The sequence below is a fragment of the Arvicanthis niloticus genome, chromosome 4 (assembly GCF_011762505.2).
Source record: "Arvicanthis niloticus isolate mArvNil1 chromosome 4, mArvNil1.pat.X, whole genome shotgun sequence".
Classification (NCBI taxonomy): Eukaryota; Metazoa; Chordata; class Mammalia; order Rodentia; family Muridae; genus Arvicanthis; species Arvicanthis niloticus.
In genome coordinates, this window is record NC_047661.1 from 30,237,186 (window position 1) to 30,259,231 (window position 22,046).

Below are 22,046 nucleotides of genomic sequence, written 5' to 3' on the forward strand. Positions count from 1 at the left end.
GGATTATATCAGTCAGGATGATTTGTTTTCTATTTCCATCCATTTGCTTGGGGATTTCATGGTGTCATTTTTTAACAACAGAGTAATACTCCATTATGTAAATGAACCACATTGACTTTATCCATTTGTCTGTTGAGGAAATTTTCATTTTCTGCCCATTATAAATAGAGCAGCAATGAACAAGGTCAGGCAAGTATCCCTGTGGTAAGAGAAAGTATCACTTGTGTATACAACCAAGAATGAGATAGTTTGATCTTGAGGCGTATCAATTTTTCTTTTTCTATTGAAAATGAGTTCAACATCCTTATCCTTCAGGGAAAATAAAATTAAAACTACAATGAGATTCCACCTGAAATCTATAATTATGTCTAAGATTAATAAGACAAGTGAATGGTCATTTTAGCAAAGAATGGAATAGAAGAAGCACTCCTTTATTTCTGGTGATATTGGACACATGAACAGGAAATCAGTATTGTAGTATATTAGATATTGATCTCGAACTCAGAAATCTGCCTGCACTCTGCCTACCACGTGCTGGGATTAAAGGTGTGTGTCACCACTGCCTGGCTTGTCCCTAACTTTCCTTGAAATTGACCAGATGTATAAGGAATCTCCTTCCTTAATACCATATATGCTGAAGGACTGCTGAAGGGACTCAATTCAGTTGAACTCTGGAAGAAGGTGAAATCATCTATGTTGCTTAGAAAAACTCATTATTCTGAGCTCTGGAAGTTATGCTATTGCTGTAGGAAGCCAAGATTAATGGCTTATTTAACATCTTAGTACAGATTGTTCATGCACATATACCTACATTCTCCATAATACTTCTCTAAATATCCTCAATTAATTGTTGATTATGTTGGAGTTCGATAATGATGTTACTGTTGTCTGTCATCAATTACTGCTCTGGAGTTCAGCAAACATTTGTTGAGGCACAAGTGAGAACAATGTCAAGCCATAAAAAAATTCAATAAGTGGGGTGAATAAGATCAAAGTACATTATATATGCATGTAAAATATTGCAATGAAGCACACTAATTATATATAATTAGTATATGTTAGTATTTAACATGCAAATAAATGAAATAAATGATTTCACTGAGAAGAAACAAAATGGGTGGAAATGCTATACCATTAAGGTTAAAGTTGGACAGATGAAATGAGTGGCTTGATCTCAGATACAAATGTATACACACAGTATATACTATTATGGGCTCAGATATACATAGAAAAAATGTTAAGTAAATCTAATTACAATTATTTTACTTACTATATAAAGCTAGATGATATTCATCCCAACTTCAATGAGCTGCCAAATAGTTCTTTACACTTGTGAGTGTAAAGTAGGACATAAACAGACATTTACATTCTGTGAACAGATATGCCACTCTCAGGAGATTTTCTCATTTATTCTTCCTAACTTGGTAAAATGGACAGAATCAGAAGATACTCCAGTGACAATCTCTAAATCTCTGTAAATATTCTGTTAATATGAAGGAAGTAAATCCTGAAGTACAATGTGCAAACAATAACTTAATTTTCATATGTAAAAATATTATACTAAAATATCTACATAAATATTATGTAAGATTATTTTCTTTTAAACCAATGTTGTACCACTAAGTTCTTACATAGCACAAAGATATGAAAGAATTACTGGTCACACTACTGTGGTTTCAAGCTTTGTGATTAACAGAGTTTTGTAAATCAGATCAAGAAGACAGGATTACAGCAGCTCAAGTGGTTTCCATGGTTTCTGAGTCAAGTTAATGATTTTGGGATCAAATGAATAGGTATGAATTTCACAGATTCTTTAAAAATACAATGGAAATGGGATATTGATTAAACATAGAGATCTACCTAGAAACTGAATTTCAGATTCAAGATAATAAAATAGAGTGTCCCAGAAAATCTTTGAAGACTATTTTTACTCTCTAAAGTGCAGCCTCTTAGGATTAAAAGAATATTTAAAAATATAAGATATAAGTTGACTAATCATTGTAAACCTTCAAGGAATAACTCAAATCTAGTAAATAATAAAAAATCTGCAAAATGATAGTGTTGTGAATTTTTTAGTGTTTCCATGGGGAAATTTCAATGTAAGTGGAATTCACTAATTTTAATACAAAAGTAATATTAATGTATTCACTATGTTATTACTGAGATGAAAATTTCTGCCATAGGTTAAAAGTTTATTTTATTTTTCTGAAGTCAGTTTTCTTCAGAAAAGTGGATTTATGTATTTCCCCTATGCTTTAGATGATTTGCTACTGACACATCCATGCACACATCCTTGACTGGACCATGTGAGGTATATAAACTATGGTATGAAGTTTTGACAAGGGTCTGGCATGAGGGATCAAGAGAAGTTAGGGGATGGGAGAGGGTAACATGATCAAAAGGCACTCTATTCATTCCTGGAATTCTCAATTAATAAAATTAAAATAAAATCAGTCTAATAAAAGTCATGGACTTTGAATTTAAAACAATTGTTAAGAGATGAGCAAGAGAGGTAATACGCATGCAAATAATTTAATTTCACAATCTTCTTAATAAGCTAGTGAAACTCTTCAAAGAATCCTTTCTCTTTATTGTTTGTATGCATGTTCATTACTCAAAACTTCTTGTAACAATTTTATGTAGTAATGATTATGTTTATATTCTTAGATCATAGTAAAAAATCTCTTTGTATTAAAAGAAGACTAAGTATTTTCAAAAAATTTCTCCTGTCAATTCAAATGATAGCAGCTGTGAAGCTGACACAAATTAATACTGCAATTATATAATAATAAAGGACAGAGAAGATAATGGCAAAATGACTAAAAGAATATAGAAGACATGACAATGTGGATAGGAGAGATGCATGCATGAGGAACAATATGTTCAACATACAACATATATATCCAAACACATACACATGAGGTTAGTAATATAAAGTACATTAAGAAAGAATTATCTAACATATTATCACATGATGCCCATATAAACCTGTTTATTTGATCTTTTGTTTGTCTGCTTCCTTCAGTAAGTGATGAGAAAAAAAATGATTTGTGAGTGAGAACATATGTCTAACACCTTCCATTATTTTTATCTTCATTACCTTTAGAAAGGCTAAATCTTTCCAACACAATACTACTTTATGCCAGTTCCACATATTATGTTTCATCATCTCTGTGTGACATAATAAAAACTTCTAAGGTTAGGCACTCCATATGTAGGGAATTTTGCTGGTTGATATTGAGTATTATTTACTCCTATAGCAAACTCTTAACTAGGAGAGATATTTCATTAATTAATATTATTTGATTAATAAGTTATTCAATTACTGTAAAAAATATCCTTGACTAGCACAGATATTAGTTTCTAGTGAATCATTTATTAATCTGAATTATAAACCAATCCCCAACTGTTTGTCTAAATGTAATTCTTTCTATGAGTTGTGTATATCTTTGGACACTTTGTTATCTTGTCAAGAAAAACACTTTGAACAGATAATTGTATTTTAAATAGCTATGATCATCAAGCAGAATGAAACACCATTATTCTTGGGATCCCTGAGATCTTACAAGGCAGTCAAACAGTCATGAGAGTGTTGATCAGGTGAAAAAACAAAGCTACGGTTCATGATAAGACACAACCTATAAGAAAGTATTGAAGAAGAAAATGTAATGAAGAGTAAAATAATTTTAGAGGTTAAAATTTTGGTTTTTGTACCATTCCAAATTTAAAAACCAGTTGACAATAGGAATTAAAAAGATTTAAACTTAAAACTTCAAACTATGATAATGGGGGAAATATGAAGAAAATGCTCTAATAAAATGTTCGAGAAAAATCTACTTGATCTCAGGGAAAATAACAAGTGGAATAGTGAAAAGAAGAGAAAAGTACCCAGAAAAGTTCAAAATCAACAAAGTGAATAGGAAGTACAGAAATGTAAAATATTTGTAAATGTATACATCATAAATGATCACAGTCCACACTATTTACAAACTTCAGAGAGAAAGTAAAGAATTCTTTCTAAAATGGACCTGGTCCAGAAGAGAAGACTGAAGGCCAACAAGTAAGTCAAATGTTGAGGAAATGAAGACTTATTTATTTACTATAGTTAGAGAATTATACCAGAGGGAAATATTGACAGGAATGTGGAGTAAATAGGTACTTCTTTGTCAGCATGCCCCATTCTTTGATGTTTTATAACTCATACATAATCAATCTGATTTTCTTCTGGGATAAAAAAAGAAAATGAAAGAAGGAAGAAAAGAAACAAAGAAAGGAGGAACAATTACAAAAACCAATCACAACAGAAGAAAATTCTATGCAATGTCAGTGAAAATCAGAAACACTTTGAGCATTCAAACTAGATCTACCAAAGTATGGTCCAGAAGGACTATACTATTGGGTTCACTTTTCTTCAAATGACATTTAGACACTTTAGAACAACTTCCAACATGCTTAAACCTAGGTAGAATAAGATCAATCAAGTCATTGGAGAATAAACTTAGCAATTTGTTTGTCAATTAAATATTTAACTCCTTTTTTATTGTTACAAAAGAATTTCTATTCAAAACACAGTGCATATGAAGCTAATAAATGGAAAACTTATTTTGGTGCAGTATTGTTTCAGACATGCCTCTTGATTGAATCAGAACTCTGAAATCAATATTGTGGAAAGTGATAAAGAACTTGGGGTCATTGTATGCATACACACTTTTCTACAAGTGTGCCCACATATATGCAAACATGCATTTATAAGTAGGTACACACCATTACACAGATGTGGTCATATATAGCATTCATTCACATATGTATGTACATACTTTTATATACACTTCTTAAATAAATTAATGAATGTGGAATAAAGTCTAAATAAAGCCTTTTGCCCAGCCTTTTAATTTCATAATAGGTGGTGTTGCAAGTAGGACTTATACAGACAATTATTCCTTTTTATAGATATTTTATTTATTTACATTTCAACTCCTTTTCCAGTTCCCCCTCCCTAGAAGCTCCCTATCCCATCCCTGTTTCCCTTTTTGCTTTTATACCATTTTAATTACCTGCAAGTGTTAAGGTCAGATCTAAGTTGAGGAACTAGCAATACAATAGATGCTTTGTGTTAGTTCTAAAATTTACAGTGGTAGTCATTATACTTAGGAAAAATTTAAAGACACTTGCAATGTATTTGGTATAATTCTATCACCTGGATGTTGTAACTTTGGATAGTGAGCTTATGAATTTAAAGAATCCTTCTCAGCTTTGATGCTGCAGATACTGCTGATAAAATTACCCATGGCCTGAGGTCAGTATTTCTATTTTGGTCAAGTTTCAAGAATGGTATATATAGTTTGATCATGCTAGCATTTTTTGTCCTGGGAATATTTTTATTTCTGCCCATTGTGTTAAAGCTTGTCTTTAACAACATCAACACTTTGGCAGCCAAAGTACACGGAGTGAAACTGAAAATGAACCCCTAGACAGAGTTATTAAATTAACAGGCTGGCAAGCCAAGGATGGGTAAGATTCTGCACAGAGTCTTACCAACCTAAGACATAAGTGTATTGCTTTTGATAATGCATATTTTATGATGGGTAAGGAAAGCATTCTTGTCAGAATGACCTAAGACAGGCTCAGTCTTGTTCTATTTTATGAAATATAAAAGAGGGAGAGGCAGAGAGATTTTGGGGCTGCTTGGGAAGAATCTTACATGGGCCAAGGACAAAAAAAAATGGGCTACTTGGCAGGAATATAACATTGGTCAAGGACAAGGAAGTGGGCTTCAGGCAGGAATCTGACATTAGGCTACAACAGAGAAGTAATTTCATACAGCAATCTAAATATTAGGCTAGAACAAAGAAGTAATTTCAGGCAGGAATCTAAGTCTTAGGCTAGAACAAGGAAGTAGGGTGCAGACATGAAAATGACTTTGGACTGGGACAGAGAAGTCAGCTCACATATTTTGATTATCATGATAAGCTTTTAGAAATAGTGATCAAGGGAGTGTTCATGGAACATTGTTTATTGACTTGCTTGATCTTTGAATAGTTGTGTTTATTGTCTTGTTTGTTCTTTACTATTTGCAAATATTTAACTCCTAATTGCCAGTGTTTGTCAGTTTCCTGAAATGTATGTCCTGTGAAGAGTTAATGTGGATGTATTGTAGCTACCTCACCAAATGATTGCCCCTCAGTGTGGAATGTGTGCCTGTTTCTTGATGGTGCTCATTTGAAATCATGTAATATTTATAAGCTTATGATAATATAAAACTTTTAAAAATCTGAGGCAAAAAAGGAAAGAATTGTATTTATATTATAGTATGTTTTGAGACAAAAACTCTTGTAGCCCTGTTTTTATTTAAAATAACTAGGTATTAAAGGATGGCTTTCAATTGCTGATACCACTATTTCCAATTATTCAGTATTGAGTTTACAGGAATGTGTGACCTATACTCAGCTGAGCATTTATTTTAATCAACCCAAAAAATAACACAATATACTGCACTTAATTTTCAACAACCTAAATCTAGGCAAATAAACTTAAAGAGAAAATCAAATCACATTTGTTATTAAGCTATTAACTTTACTTAATTGGTCATAGCACAGATTTTAATAATTTCTATTATTTATTAGTTTTTTATTTAAAATATTTTATTTATTTACATTCAAAATGTTCCCCCCCCTCCAGGTTCCACTTCCAAGAATTCTTCACCCCATCCCTTCTCCCCTTGACTCTGAGAAGGTGTTTCCTGACACACTACCAGCCACCACCCACCTCTTCCCTAGTGTATCCCTCTTCCCTAGTGCATCAAGTGTCTACAAGATTAGGCATATCCTTTTTCATTGAGGCCAGAGAAGGTAGTCCTCAGCTACATATTTGCAGGGGCCCTTAGGCCAGGCCATGTTTGCTCTTTGGTTGGTGTCTTATGGTAGTCTATAAAATTTTACTAGTAAGAAACTGTAATTAAATCTAATAATAATAATAGAGAAAACCTACTATTTATTTTAATTACATTTCCTTACCAGTAGAATATTATAGACTACCTATTGTTTATCATAAAGTCACTAAGAATAGCAGTAGTAAATCTCTATGTTCTCTCTTCCCATTTTATGTCTTCAAACAATAATTTTTACAATGAAATATAGACTTGAATATATTGACAGCTAATACTGAGTACTTTTAAATACATAATTGATAAGGAGTTATAAAGACTTTGAAAGTTCTTGACTTTCACATTGGCCACTGATAAAAGTAACTAAATTAAATGCTTCTTGATTTAATTAATTTCCTCCCACCATGTGGAACATTTCTCTAGGCATTTTAACCATTTAAAAAAAAAAAAACTTTAATCTTCTCAAGGTAAAGCTTTGGAGAAATTTTGGATGCTCCAATAACACATTCAAAATGTTTTGTGAATGTGTTGCATTTCTGTAAATCATCTTGCTTCTATGTAAATCCTTTGCCTAATAGACAGGAATCAGGGATGGTGGCAAGCATAAATGTATATTAATTGCTGTATGCTGATGTGCAAAGGGCCTTTCTACTTAGAAAAGGGTATTTAAACTTAGTTTGATCCTAATTCCTTTATAGATTCTCATTGATCTGCTTCTGAGGCAATTACTTGACAAGGACACGGAAACCTTGAAGGAGAATCTCCATTAATGACAGCATAGAGACACTTCTAATAAGTGGTCAGGAAAATGATCAAGGGTGCCTTGCTCTGCTTTTATCTCTCCAAGATGTATTAATAATGGTCATATTTTGTGTTTTGAATTTTCATTTTATTTAGGCAAGTGCATGTCAAGAATATAACAACATCCTGACCCCAGAGGCATTACAGGTGTGGCTGCTGTGTCACATGCACATCAGTAAGAGGCAGAGAGGGGACAGGCTATTTCTAAGCTCAGTGTTCTGATCCATAAATACCTGAATAATTAACAGCCTAACATTTCCTGAAAAAAAAATTCAAACTGGAAACAACCATAAGTCTTGCTTCACACAGGCCCAGATGGGATCTAAGAAAAGATAAACTATGCCTAAGACCAAAGTGTCTTGTTGGAAGTGAGGCCAAGACAAACAACCCCTATATGGAACCATGAGTGGGTACACCCATCAGTCCAGCACCATAGGCTGGACTAGGATAGGAAGCTAGCCTGAGATGACCACTAGTCATATGCCATGCAGACCTTGCAGAGAGTCATGACTAGAGGAAGGGAAAGACCATGCCTGAGATGACCCTTGCCCAGTGCCATAATCCAGAAGCAGGGCATAGGACTCCTGAGACCACTTCTGAGATATCCACAGACACTCAGAGATCCTGGACACCAATAAGAAGAGCAAATAAATAGTAGAGAAATGGGGAAAAAGAGAAGCAGAAAGATGTGGACACAATGAAGAGAGGCAAAACAAGACTCAAGGATAGTGAGGAACAGACTGATGTGAGTAGCTGAAGATACCACCAGAGAACATGTGGAGCATGGTCTAAAGTGCCACTAGTGGCCACATCTGTGTCCATCGCCCTGCAGCACCAGTGGTCTGTTGCCACCTATGGCCAAGCGAATGTCCCTGGTCTGGGCTATGGCATAATGATATTTGTTTGAGGCTGTAAAGAAATGCCTCACCTCTCTCCCTGGCATCATGGGAGAACTTGCCCTGGATGTGTAAGAGCAGGTATGCTAACCCTGCTCCTAACCACCTGAAGTACTCAGGAGAGTGGACCCCACACATTGCCCAGAAGCACAAGAGAGCTGGTCTTGGTTGTGAGAGTTGCAAGCAAGCAAATCACAAGGGTATGAGCATGAAAGAAATGACCCTGCCCCTTTTCTCCCATGCAGTGATATGAAGGAGAAAGAGAGTTAACTTCATCTCCTCATCCCCTCAACAACTGTGCCAGGCAGTAGACCTGCCCCTGGTGTCATGAGAGCAGGAGAGCTATCCCTGCCCCTCATCAGCTGGAGCACTTGGTAGAGGCAGGATCTGAACCTTTCCTGGGCAGCACAGTGGAGCTGACACTTCTGGTGTGGGCATGAATAAGCTGCACTAAAGGCATCAGCATAGTGGAGGAGTTGTTCCTACCAATTGTCTGAAGTGTGGTGACATGGCCTAGGGAGAGAATTTCTCTTTCAGCCCATGCCACTTTTAGCAGGTGGGAGAGTTGGCCCTGAGGTCATCAGAGAGAGCTCACCTACAGCAGCACTTGAGAAAATGTGCCTTCACCTTAGCTGGGCAGTTCAGCACACCTGGCCTTGGATATGAAGGTTGCAAATGAGCCGGCTTGGACGGCATGAGTGTGGGAGAGGCAACCCTGCCTCTTCTCTGCTGTATGCTGGTGTCAGCAAGGGAGATATCTCCTTCCCTTCCCTCCCCTCCCTTTTGTCCTTCTTACATGTTGCTGGAGGCACAGCTGGATCCAATGGAGTCATGAAAGCAGGTGAGCTGTCCCTGTTTCGCACCTGCTACAGCACTTCAGAGAGCGGGCCCTGCACCTCAAACTAGGGATCATGCTAAACGAGTCCATGCATGTAGAAATTGCTAGTGAGCCAGCACTAGTAGGAAGCACAGATGAACCAACCCTGAGTCTAATCTACTGTGCAGTGGTGCAGAAAAAGAGAGATGCCTTTCTCTTATCCCTAAGATTCCTGCCTCTTATCGCTAGGGATAAGAGATGCTATCTTTTATCCCATTCATGGCAGGTGGGAGACTGGGCTCCAGGGTGATGAGAGTAGGACACCTGACCTTGTCCCTCATCCCCTCAATGGCTGCAAAACTTAGGAGAATGGTTCCTGCAGGTCACCTGGCAGCAGGGTAGAAATGGCCTGATGATATGGGTGCACACACTTAAATCAGCCCAAGGACATGAAAGTAGTAAAGCTAGATCTGTCCCTTGTAGGTGGCTGCAGCAATATATTGTCCTGTTGGGGCAGGGCAGGGCAGGGCAGGAGAGCTTGATCCAGTAGTGTGGGTTTGGGAGAGCTGACAGGCTGACTAGATCAGATAACTCCCAGGCCCTAATCCAGGGATTTGGAATGGCCCACCCCAGCATCCACCCCACTGATAAACTGCTGGTGGATGTGAAGGGGCTGGTCCTACAGATTCAAAACAGTAGGATCTCCATGATACAGGGAAACAACAGTATATTTGAGAGGAGCCCCCGCAAGGTTTCAATATTGGTAGTATAGCAGAATCCAGAAGCCTCATACTAGACATGTGAACCAAAAGGTATACTGTGGCATACACTATGACATATTACACTGTCCACAACAAGATTATTTTTCTTTCTGTTGCAGGTTGGCAGGTTGCAAGGGTATAGGGCATTTAAAAGGGGAAAGGAAGATGAGTGGAATTGAAGTGCGTAGTGTGAAACTCACAACCGATTAATAAAAAGGTAAAAATAATACAAAGTCAAACAAACAAGAAAGGACGTGATAATACCAAATTCAAAATACTAAAGATATAAATAACCATTATATTTTCTACTTTTATTTATATAACATATTTATGTTTGAGGAACCATTTAAACATATGCAGTTTAAGAATGAACTTCAAGGTAATTAACATGCTTTCCTTATACTCAGTCAAAATGGAGGAGATTAATAGACAGTTATTGCATACCTGCCATTATTATTTTGAATGTACCTATTCAAAAAAACCTTGATGAATGCTTGAAATTTCATTAGTATAGTTTATTATATATTTATTTGTATTATTTATTAGAAATTCATTAGTACAATTAGTTCCTACCTTTTATCATGAATAATCACAGAGATCTATCACATTAATTAAATATGATTGCTTATTGAGATCATAAAACTAAACACTTAATTGCATTCTTTTGCAGGATAGACTTAAATATCCTGGCTACCTCCTTCATGTGGGTTCATTACTACCTAAAGCTTAAGGTAAAATTGTTACTGGATTTTTTTATTTTTATTTTTTTTCTGTGTGTGTGTGCTAACTTACAATACACAGTAAAGGAAATAACACAGCTGTGTCTATTTGTGTACTTACATCATTTGGACAAGAACTAAAGTGGACACAGAATGATGAAATTGTCTGCTCAATGTATTGTTTCTCAGTTTCACAACATGAAAAAAGTGGATTCCTGAGAAATCACATGTTGTTGTTCACAAATATTATCTATCTATTTGCAGAATCGTCTGATAGAATACATGGGCAGGATAAAAGGTATATATGGCATTTTATGGATTAAAATGTAGTTTATCTTTCAGGTATAAACTAATTCAACATTGGCTTCTTTATTTACTTTACTTGTGGCATGAAAGACTATTATTTCACATTCTAATAATGTATTCATTTTACTAACTCTTAAATTTTCTTTTGATGAGCTTTGAATATTTTGATCTAATTCATTATTTAACCTTGATTTAAACCAAACTAACTTCATGAATCTAATAAGATGCATTGAGAATGCATCATCAATCCATATTACAAATTCCCAAATCACTTTTCACTAATTCTCAAAATGAGTAGTGTTATCTTCAATCAGGAGAAATAATGTTAATTTTTATTGATGGCTACCCTCAGGAAATCAGTTAACAATTCCTTCCAAGTTTCATTTTGAAAACTGCAGGAAAAACTCATGAGCAATCTTATGTTACAGTGTCATGGAATGCAAAAAAACTTACAAAATATATATTCCTAGAACAAATTTAAATATTGTTTGCTTTTTTGATGAGTAAACACAAGGTAAATCACTTTTAGAGAAAAATATCTTAATATTCCCTTTTTCTAAGCTTTCTGCTTATTTAAAATTTAACACACTATGAATTATAGTGCTTAATACATGGTTTAATTATAGAATGTTAAACAGTCTTACTATGGCTAAATTTATGTTGAAGTTCTTATACTCAAATATTTAAATAATTTAACCACAATTAAAAAATATTTAAGTAGATCTTACAGAATTCACAAAAAAATATTTGTTTATTTATTTATTTATTGCCAATCTATTCTCTTGAGCATCTCAGAATACATAGAACATTTTATAGGCATTTTGTCATAAATAGTTATCATTTATGTTTTCAGAAAATTATTTCCTTTACATCAACTTAAACTATATTTTCTTAACCATTTATTTTTATGATAAAACAGTGACTGAATATGAGGAACATCACATTATATATTACTTGAATTTACTTTTTAAAAAATCTCTAGATTAATTTCTTTCTGAAATCTTAAAAGAAAAGTAAAAAATAGATCACTTTTTTCTTTCAATGTTTTAATGAAGCTTTTGAATATTTCTGAATATTTTTTTCTTTGGTGTGTGTGTGTGTGTGTGTGTGTGTGTGTGTGTGTGTGTGTGTGTGTGATATTTCTCTTCCCAGTGTGGTCTATTTGCCAGGCTATAAAGAAACATGATCATTGATGCTGAAAATTACTTGATTTGAATACTTCACATACATTATTTAAATGCAAGTATCCTTCCAGTGAGACCAAATTTAAATAAATATTAGAGAAATGTGAGCTTGGGAATAATTATTGTCATATGAATGAAATTGAATAACTAATAAGAGGAGTCAGTCTGTTAAGGCAACTCTTCATTTCAATAGTGAGCAATAGCATTCATTAGATTTAGTTACTAAGTTACTAAACCATCATTTGAAAGCATTTATATCTAGGTAAAAAATGTCAATAAACTGACAAACGTAATAAACATAAAAATAGCAGGTATGAGCTTTGTTCTAAGATTCTAGAAAATGTATAATGTCCCTCTCATGCCCTGATTCCTTTGTCTGAACACAGCAATAAAATGACTTCCATCTAATAAAAGGCAAAAAAAAAAAATATTTTTTTTAGAGAACCGAATCAACAACTTAATTTTATCATGTTTGTGTGGGGGAAAGATAAAATGAATTGAGCTAAGGTATCATGACAGTAACAAGTGTTGTCCATATTTTAAGTAAAAAATATTTAAATGATTATTTTTGTATTAAATAATGTTTTAAAAGCATATTAACAATTGAAAATTAAGTAGAGTTTAACAGCAAAAAAAAAAAAAGGGACAAATGCAGAAGACTATCAGGCAAGTTTCCTGAATGTCCCCCAGAATCTTAGTATTTTCCAAAAACAATTGGAATTTCTAAATTAGTATGTTGGTCACAGACATTCATATCTGTAGGATATTTCTCTTCTTCCTAAGTCTCTCAGGAATCAAAGCTGAAGGAGCCACCACAGGGGGCAGTTATTATACCAGGAAAGCAAAATTGGAAGAGATCACACTTTCAAATAAATTTTTGCCTCAGATGTAACAAACAGCTACAACTAATTGCATGACTTTCTTCATCCTAACCAAAGTAGAAAATGGACTTAATTCACAAATCGATTTGTGAGAACTCACAGTGGCTGACACAACAATCAGAGACTCTATATTGGGCTGAGCTTGGTCCTCTATTACGGTTTTGTAACTTGGAATTCTTGTAGGACACTTAACAATGTGAACAATGTGTGTGAGAGGTATATCTGACTCTTGCTCATTCTTAGGACCCTTTTGCTCCTATTGAGTTGCCTCACCTGGCCTTCACATGGGGGGGGTTGTGCCTATTTTTGTTGTATCTGGTTATGCTGTGTTCAGTTGATACCTCTAGGAGGCCTGTTCTTTTCTGAGAGAAACACAGAAGGAGGAGATGTGGGGGAGATAGGAGGTAAGGTCTGGGAAGAATCGAGTAAGAAAAAACTGCAGTCAGGATGCAAAATATGCAAAAAGAATAAATTAAAATTATTTAAAAGGAAAGAAATCAAGAAGAGAAAAAGAAAAATGAATCATCAATAGATTGAACGGTTTCAATATTAGGTAAACCAACTAGTTTCTTCGATTACAATAAATTAAAAACTGGAAATATATTATACTTTATCATAGTTGTCAAGTCCCCATTTAGTTCTGGAGTAATCTTTATGCTCAAATCTATTGTATGTTGGTTTTTCTTCACTGTTTCCTAATATAAGCACTTTTGAAGATCTATTCATTAAAGCTAGTCTATATATTTCCTTAAGCTAAAATCTTTGATGATTACATGTTCTCATTTATTAAACTGCATGTTTATCTGAAAAATTATTTGGTAATGTTATCATTGATAAAATATTAAAATAAAATTAAACATGAGATAGAATATATTTAGATATTTATTTTCAGTTAAGTAAGTTGTACATTAATTTCTACCACAGTTTACAGTGAGTAAAGAAAATTTTAAAGTATATTATTATTCTTTGGAAGAAGGAAAATATTAGATATTTTTCCATAATTATTATACCATAAGAATATAGGAATCTAAAATGTCTCTAAATCAGTATTTCACTAGTGTTTAGCAACAAAAGGAGGTTTTATGCATATTTCAGGGGAAATAACCTTTAAACAAAACATCACATTTTAAAATTACATGCCTTCTAATTCTTTTAGTTACAGCAATGATATATAATAGTATATGCTAAAATATATAATTATTCAAGAGAAAAGAAACTTATTCTTATAAAAAGTAAGTAAGTGATAGGTATTGGATTAAATCTATACATTCTTTTTGTAAGGTGGTAATTTTCACCACCTTACAAAACTGTTAAAAAACTGTTTATTAAAAAACTGTTCCTTGAGTATGGGAAGTCTTACTATCTTCTGGTACCTTCTTCATTTTGTTTTAGTGTCATTATTGTACCTGTGTTGCAATACATTATTTATATTTAACACAATATGTTTTATTTCAGGGAATATGGTTAATAGAATCATTTCCCTGATTTAGTTCTTGGTATCTTTGTCAGTTGTGTACAGGAAGGACATTGATTTTTGTTTTTTACTTCCGCACTGTCTTAGATTCCATATGTGTTTACCAGCTGCAGAAGATTTCAGGTGGTTGATTAGTCTTTTATATATGATACCTTATCATGTGAAAATAAGGATAATTTTACTTTTTTGATTTTTATGTGTATCCTTCTGATCCCTTTCTTTTATCTTATTGCCCTAGCTAAATCTTCCAGTACCATATTGAATAAGAAAGGAGAAAGTGGACAAATCTATAGTCCTGATTTTATTGAAATTCTGTGAGCTTTTTTCTGCTAAATATAAATCTGGTGCTTGTTTTATAATTGCCTTTATAATGATGAAATTTGCTCTTGAATTCCTAGATTCTTTGGATTATCATCGTATAGAGATACTTGTTATTTTCTTAAAATGTTTTTTGTGTCTAACGGGATGATCATATAGTTTTTAAACTTGAGGCTACTCATGAACTACATTACATACGAACTAGATTACATCTGTTGATTTAAAAAACATATCTATACCTCTTAGATAAAACTGCTTTGATCATGATAGATAATATTTTTTAATATTTTTTGATTAATGTATAAAACTTAAGTGTCTGAAATACCTAATGTGAATGCTTAACAATAATGTACAATGTATACATTTATTGTTGTTTTGGCGTCTCTTTCTCTGTGTTTACTTTTTGATCTAATTGTCAAGTCTAAATAACTATAGTCTGAATGAGTTGAAGATTTTGTCTGTACTCTCTGTTCTATCAAATTTCATTAAAAAATCACATAAATGTCTTTTGCTACTCAATTCTATATTCATGAGATATCAAACTTATATTTTACTCTGTACAGTTTCAACTTTATATGGGCTGGTACTTTTCACCATTACTGCTATGTTCCTAATGCACAGAACACTGACATGGCAGGTTCTTAATAAATACATAGGATAAAGTGAATTTACCTCAAAATTAGGCACTCTAAAATATTTTATCCAATTACCTGGCTTTAGAAAATGGTATAAATTTATTTTTTGACTAAAATATAGATGAAAATTGAATACCAAAGTACTGTAAACCATTTAATATCTTATATATAGAAATTACTTTCCCTGAAACTGGCCAATATTTTTCTGATGAATTGATATATTTGTGATGAAACCACTGTTAGAATAAACATTTAATGAAACATTATTACTCCTGGTAAAAATATGAAAGTAGCAATTTAACCTTACTTTTTAATTAAGAACAGAAAAAAAAACAAACACAATTTTCTGTATGAGAATAACAAATAGTACTATTTAAATTAACGTTTAATAATGACAGCTCATACACAGCGTGTTCATGTATATAGTCTTGTGAGGTCCCTGAAGAGAATGTTGTTCTTTTCCAAGGATTCTAATGAGCCTCACCACCACTAAACTTAAGCATTTATCATGAAATTCTTTGAACAGACATGCCATTGGTTAGTTAGAAAATATGACTGGATTCCAGGAAATCACTTTACAGATGTCTGATCAGTGATGCTTATTAATGTGAACACTGAAACTTGGCAGACATTTTCAATGTATCTTGAAATTCTTAGTTTATACTTCAGCACAATTTCTATATAAATATACTCAGACTCACACACACACACACACACACACACACATACACGATGTTTAGTCATACACTTCACATTAAAATTGTGTGCTTACTTTTGAAATAATTACCATGTAGAAATTCAGATATTACACAAAAGCAAACTTACATTATTTTAATGGAAAACAACTCTGACAGTTTTGCACACAACGTGGACCCTCAGGATATTATCTTTTGTTCCTGATGGATAGGTCTTAGTGAGATGCAGAGGGGGCTTGAAGGGAGAGAGGGAGGATTAAAGAGGGTACAGACTGAACAGAATGTATAATATCTATGCACGGAATTTCAAGGAATAAATCAGTAAATAATTCACATTTGATTTTCTCTCACACTTCAGTGTTGACACAGAAAAGAATGGTCACTACTCTCAGATTCATTTCAGGGTACAAATCTTTCCTACAGAATCTAGAGAGCTTTGAATGTATCAGACCTCCTCCCAAACCATAAATCTATGTACCTAACCCTGAACAAAAGAGAAGATTTAAAGAAAAGAAAACGATAATAGAAATATCAATGTTACCTATGACCATGGGGCTAGACCTGATTACATATGTATTAAACTCCCTACAGTTACAAAAAAGTATTTCTAATAAAGTGATATAATTATATCAATTACACACAAGTCATTAGGATGTTAGTGCTTTGTATCTGTGTATGTGTTTGTATGTGGTATGATAAAAATGTTCACTGTTTGACTTTCTTAGTTATTAATTACTTCTCTTATTTTTGACAAAGAGATCTTTCTCTGATCCTGGATCTAAATGATTCTCTAAACTAGCTAAAAAGTAAGCATCAGAGATTCTTCAGCCTCTTGTTGCCCAAAACTGTGGTTCATGATGTGTAACTCATATCCACCTTTTATGTTAGATTTGTAGATCCAAACTCAAGTACCCATGTTGTATAGAAAAAGCTCAACTGCTCTCTAGCTACTCCAAAGAACTACACTAACCCTATCCTGTCTCAGTATACCTTATCAAACTGAAGATGCTGAGCTTACCGGGCCTCTAAAAAAAATGAAAAACAAAAGAAAACTAACTTTGCCTTAGGAATATGTATATCTCTTAATTATGTATCCTGTGAGAGTTATGAGGGAAATGAGAAAGGTTATGGAGTTATGCTAGGGACACATGTTCTTGACATACATGGCTTTTTTTTTTTTTTTATCTCAATTAAAGCTTCAGGAGTTGCTCAGTGCATAAGATGTTTGCTGTTCAAATGTTAGGAATTATGTTCAAATCCTTAGATTGCTATAAATGCTAGGTACAGAGGTGCATGCTTGTAATCACAGAACTGTGGCCAGTAGGAGATACAACACAACCCAGTGGTTTTCTGGCCATTTAGCTTAGCCTAATTAGTATGCCTCAAGTTCAGTGGTAAAGCTTTTTTTTCTGAAATTAATATTGAGAGTGGCTGGTAAAGACACTCAGCATCAAGCTCTGACCTCTATACTCAAGATTACACTCATATATAGGCAAACACATACAGCCTCACTCCTATACTGATGAAAAACAACTTCATATAATATAATTGAACATCCAAAGAAAAATAAGCCCATCAACTTCATTGTGCTGCAAAATTGCTGCATGGATTTTGAAATATTTTCATGCATACAATGTAAATTATTATTTACATCCATTTGTTTTAAAGTAAAATAAAGCAATATACAGACAGAAGAATTGTTTGCTAAGACTGGATTTTAGGAAAACTCCACGAGTTTCTTTTGCTCAATGGTATCATAATAACTATAAAAACACATATCCGTTTAATTTTTCAACAAGCAATACAGCAATATATTGCTGTATTGTACACAACAAGCAATATATTTAGACTTTTGAAGATGTTTAAATGAGATGCCATATGATAAAGGGTGAATTTATGTATTTCATTTTAAGCAATTCTGCAGTTGAAGAATCATTGGTGCTTAAAGTAGTTACAGAGATTCCTTGTGGACATTTCTGGGAGGTAACAATAGATGCCACATTCCCATGTACCTTAGACACCTATTGACATGGTATGTCAATTACATAATAATTGAGAATATAGTTATTACTCTTGGGTTACTTCTTTATGTTCTCTATGTTCTTTTATTCTCATGGATGGCCACAACAATTGAACTGAATCTAGTTTCCATAGTATATTATTGTGTATTTTGTTTCTTTTCTCTCTTGATCATTTTCAACATGAATAAGTAAAAGCAAGCAATATACAGCGATGCTACCATCATGCCATTAATTATATAAAATTCCAACTGAAATTTCTAATGTTGGGAGAGAAGAACATACCTGTGGAGTTCAGGAAAACCTGGATTATTAATAAATGGATACCATCTTTTTTCTCAAATACTTTGCTTATAATATTTTCTGATTGTATATTTTATCTCTCTGAAAGTAATTTTGCCAAAAAATTATTAAGGTACATTTTTGAATAAATGATATGGCACTCTATATTTTGTTTTAGCATATCTTTACTATTTTACTTACAATAGGAAACATTGAAATAGTAAGCCAGGTATAATGAAAATATCATAACCCAATAGCCACTATTGTCTAATTGCATACTCTTCATTTAACCATTTGGCTAAAATGTTTTAAATCTTAAATTATGAGAACTACTGATTTGCCTCCATGTGTAAAAGCAGTTTCCATATGAACTTGATAACCTGAACATGAACCAAGAAACTCACAATAAAAAGGGTGTGGTAGCTAGCCTCTGTAATCTCAGTCCCACCTACTGAGAGGAAACAAGACAGGAAATCACCAGGAAGCCAGGATCATTTCAACTGCAGTCCACAGTTCAGCAGACACAAGTGAAACTATAATTCAGCAAGGTGGAAAAGGAGACGGACTCTCAGAAGCTAGACTGTGACCTCCCCCTCAATGTGGTATCATGCAAATCCTTACACATACACACACACACACACACACACACACGACAAATTGCATTATAAAAGCAAATATTGAACAGCTGAAGGTCTTAAATAAAAATGAACAAATTATCTTCAAATCTATAGTAAATCCAAATCGTCCTTTTGAAGAAATTTGAATGAGAGCCTCTACTGACTGCTTCTCAGTCACACCACTATCAGCATCATAGTAAACAACACTGTCAACAGTTTTGGAGATCTTGAATTTGTTCCTTGTTTGCCTGGGTCAGTTAAGTAGATGTTACCATGTCAGCAAAAAGGCAAGTGCATATTATTTTTCTTGTAAAGCTTACGGATAAGAAAATACTCTGACGACAGGGCAACATAATAATTGGGCATGTCCTATTTTATTATTTGTGCTGAATTGTCCTTTTTTACTACAACAAATTGTATTAATACAGTCATAAGTACAGCAGAAATAACCCAGAAAACTGTACATTTTCACACTTTAAAAGCAACTACTAGTCTAGTGTGCTTACCAGCATTTAACTGTTGAAAATGCTAACCTTAAAGACTTTTTAATGTGGGAAAAAGTTTGTACCATTACATAATGTAGAATGTCTTAGGATAATTGGCTATTTCACTGAATGATTTTTTTTTATGTAAGCTAATCTGTGTATTATTTGTTGATCATGTTAAATACAGTAACGAGTACCATCTAATGTTCTGTTATCAAATCTACTGAAAAATAAATAGGTGTAATATTGTCCTTCTCACCTCTTATGATTTAACAAACCTGTAGAATTCAATGTCCTCATTCTATAAGTACTGATAGAGTAACCTAGTCATCTGGAAATTAGTGCAGTCAAAGTTGTCAGCAATCTCTGTTCACCAGTGGGATCAGACTCATGTGCTTTGTAGATAAATTTAATTAAAATTTTTGATATGTTGTGATTAAGTGGTTTGCACTTCTAAGACTAGATGGAACAGAGAAGCAAAATCATTTAATAAGCAAGGAAAGACTGAGAAAAAGGTAAGAAATTAAACAACATTGTTTTACATCTTTTTCAATATCATGGTTTAGGATTTTTTTTACACAAGAAAATTTGTCAGTGGGCTAGAAGATCACTTATGGAACTGATTCCTCATATATTCTGTGTTACTTCTTAGTCTAAATGGTGAGTAAAGACAATAAGACAAATTTTATTTTAAAATTATTATTAGTTTCTTATAGATTACAATGTAGTGATATTGAGACACATTAACTAATCCTTAAAAATTTTGATGCCCTTACAAAACAATAACTTACTAAGGAGGTAGAAGATCAAGAAGATTTGCTGAATTTTGAGGATAATTCACGTTTCAAATGTCAGTAGAATAGAAGGGTCAGTGAAAACGGGAAAGGTGGAAAGTTATTATTGTATGAAAAAGCCTTGGAAAAATGAGGTTATGAAAGATTTGCAGAATTTTCAAGAGCATTTAAATCTAGAGTGTATCATCAAAGTCAGATGTTCATGAAGATAGACCTGAAATTGTATCTCATTTGGTAAAAGGACACCATTTTTACCAGATGTAAGAATTTATGATTTGTTTCCCAGTACTGTGTAAAGAGATACAGGGGCACATACCCATAATTCCTGCAATAATGAGGTAAAAAGTCAAAGGATCAGGAGCTCTAGGTTATCCTCTGATGTACATAGAGTCAGTGTTGCCTGAAGTATGTAATATTGTGCACCAGCATATTAAATAATATATTAATGTATTGATTGATGAATGAATAAATATATCAGTAGATAGATGTTAAATAAATGATAGATAGCTAGATGATAGATAGATAGATAGATAGATAGATAGATAGATAGATAGAGATAAATGATATTTAGAATCTCTATATAGCGAGAGTAGATATGCATATCTGGAGCAGTCTCCATCTCTTTCAATTTACAGTAATTACCCAAATTACTATACATTGAGAAAGTTATATGATGATAGATAGATGATAGATAGATAGACGATAGTTAGACAGATAGAAATATAGAGAGATAGATTTGACTCAAAATCAGTCTGCATCTGGAGAATTTCTCTGTCATTTTGGCTTACTGGTTTAAAGATATGTTTGTAGTCAAACAAACATAGATCCACTGATTACTTTAGCTTCAGGGTGAAGAAATTTATTTGAAAATGTTCTTTTTAAGCAATGAAAGAATTTGTAAAGTATAAATAAGCCTTGAGGAGTTATGAACTATTGACACATCCTCAAAAGAATGGAAGCAGCACCAATCTGTGTCAGAAGTTCACATTGATCATCACCATATTCTACATGTTTGCAGCCTTGCAGGGATGAAGACAATCTCGGTTCTAATGTGAGGTTATAATTTCATTTTCTTAGCTGATATAAAATATTTATCTCACTTTTAATGGACCCAAGAAAATGCTTACTGTTTTTATGTTTTCAGATGTTACATGTATCCTTAGGCTGAGTCAATAGAATTGGGCAGCAGGATTAGATACAAAAGGAACAGTGCCACCTGTAATGTTCACTGCATGTAAATTACTTTGGACAAAAATAGGAATGATTCATTATATATAAATAGGAGAAATGAGAAATCAAGATATTGTTATCTTTTTCTTAACTATGCACAGCAACTGGATTTGATACTGTGGCTGGAAATAATTAATATAATGGCCAAGATAACAAATCAGAGATAAAGGCTTTGTATATCCTCTTGTTTAGGGAAATGTCATGGTATATTTTTAATATAAATATTTAAGGTGTTACAGAGAGGTTTTAG

The 22,046-nt window shown here is 33.4% G+C and overlaps 1 non-coding gene across 1 annotated transcript; it reads left to right on the forward strand.

Moving 5' to 3' along the window:
- The first annotated feature begins 7,809 nt into the window (after positions 1-7,809).
- Positions 7,810-7,941, forward strand: LOC117708015 (small nucleolar RNA SNORA17). Its single transcript, XR_004606750.1, has one exon. It is a non-coding gene; the product is annotated as a small nucleolar RNA SNORA17 (small nucleolar RNA).
- Positions 7,942-22,046: the final 14,105 nt, after the last annotated feature.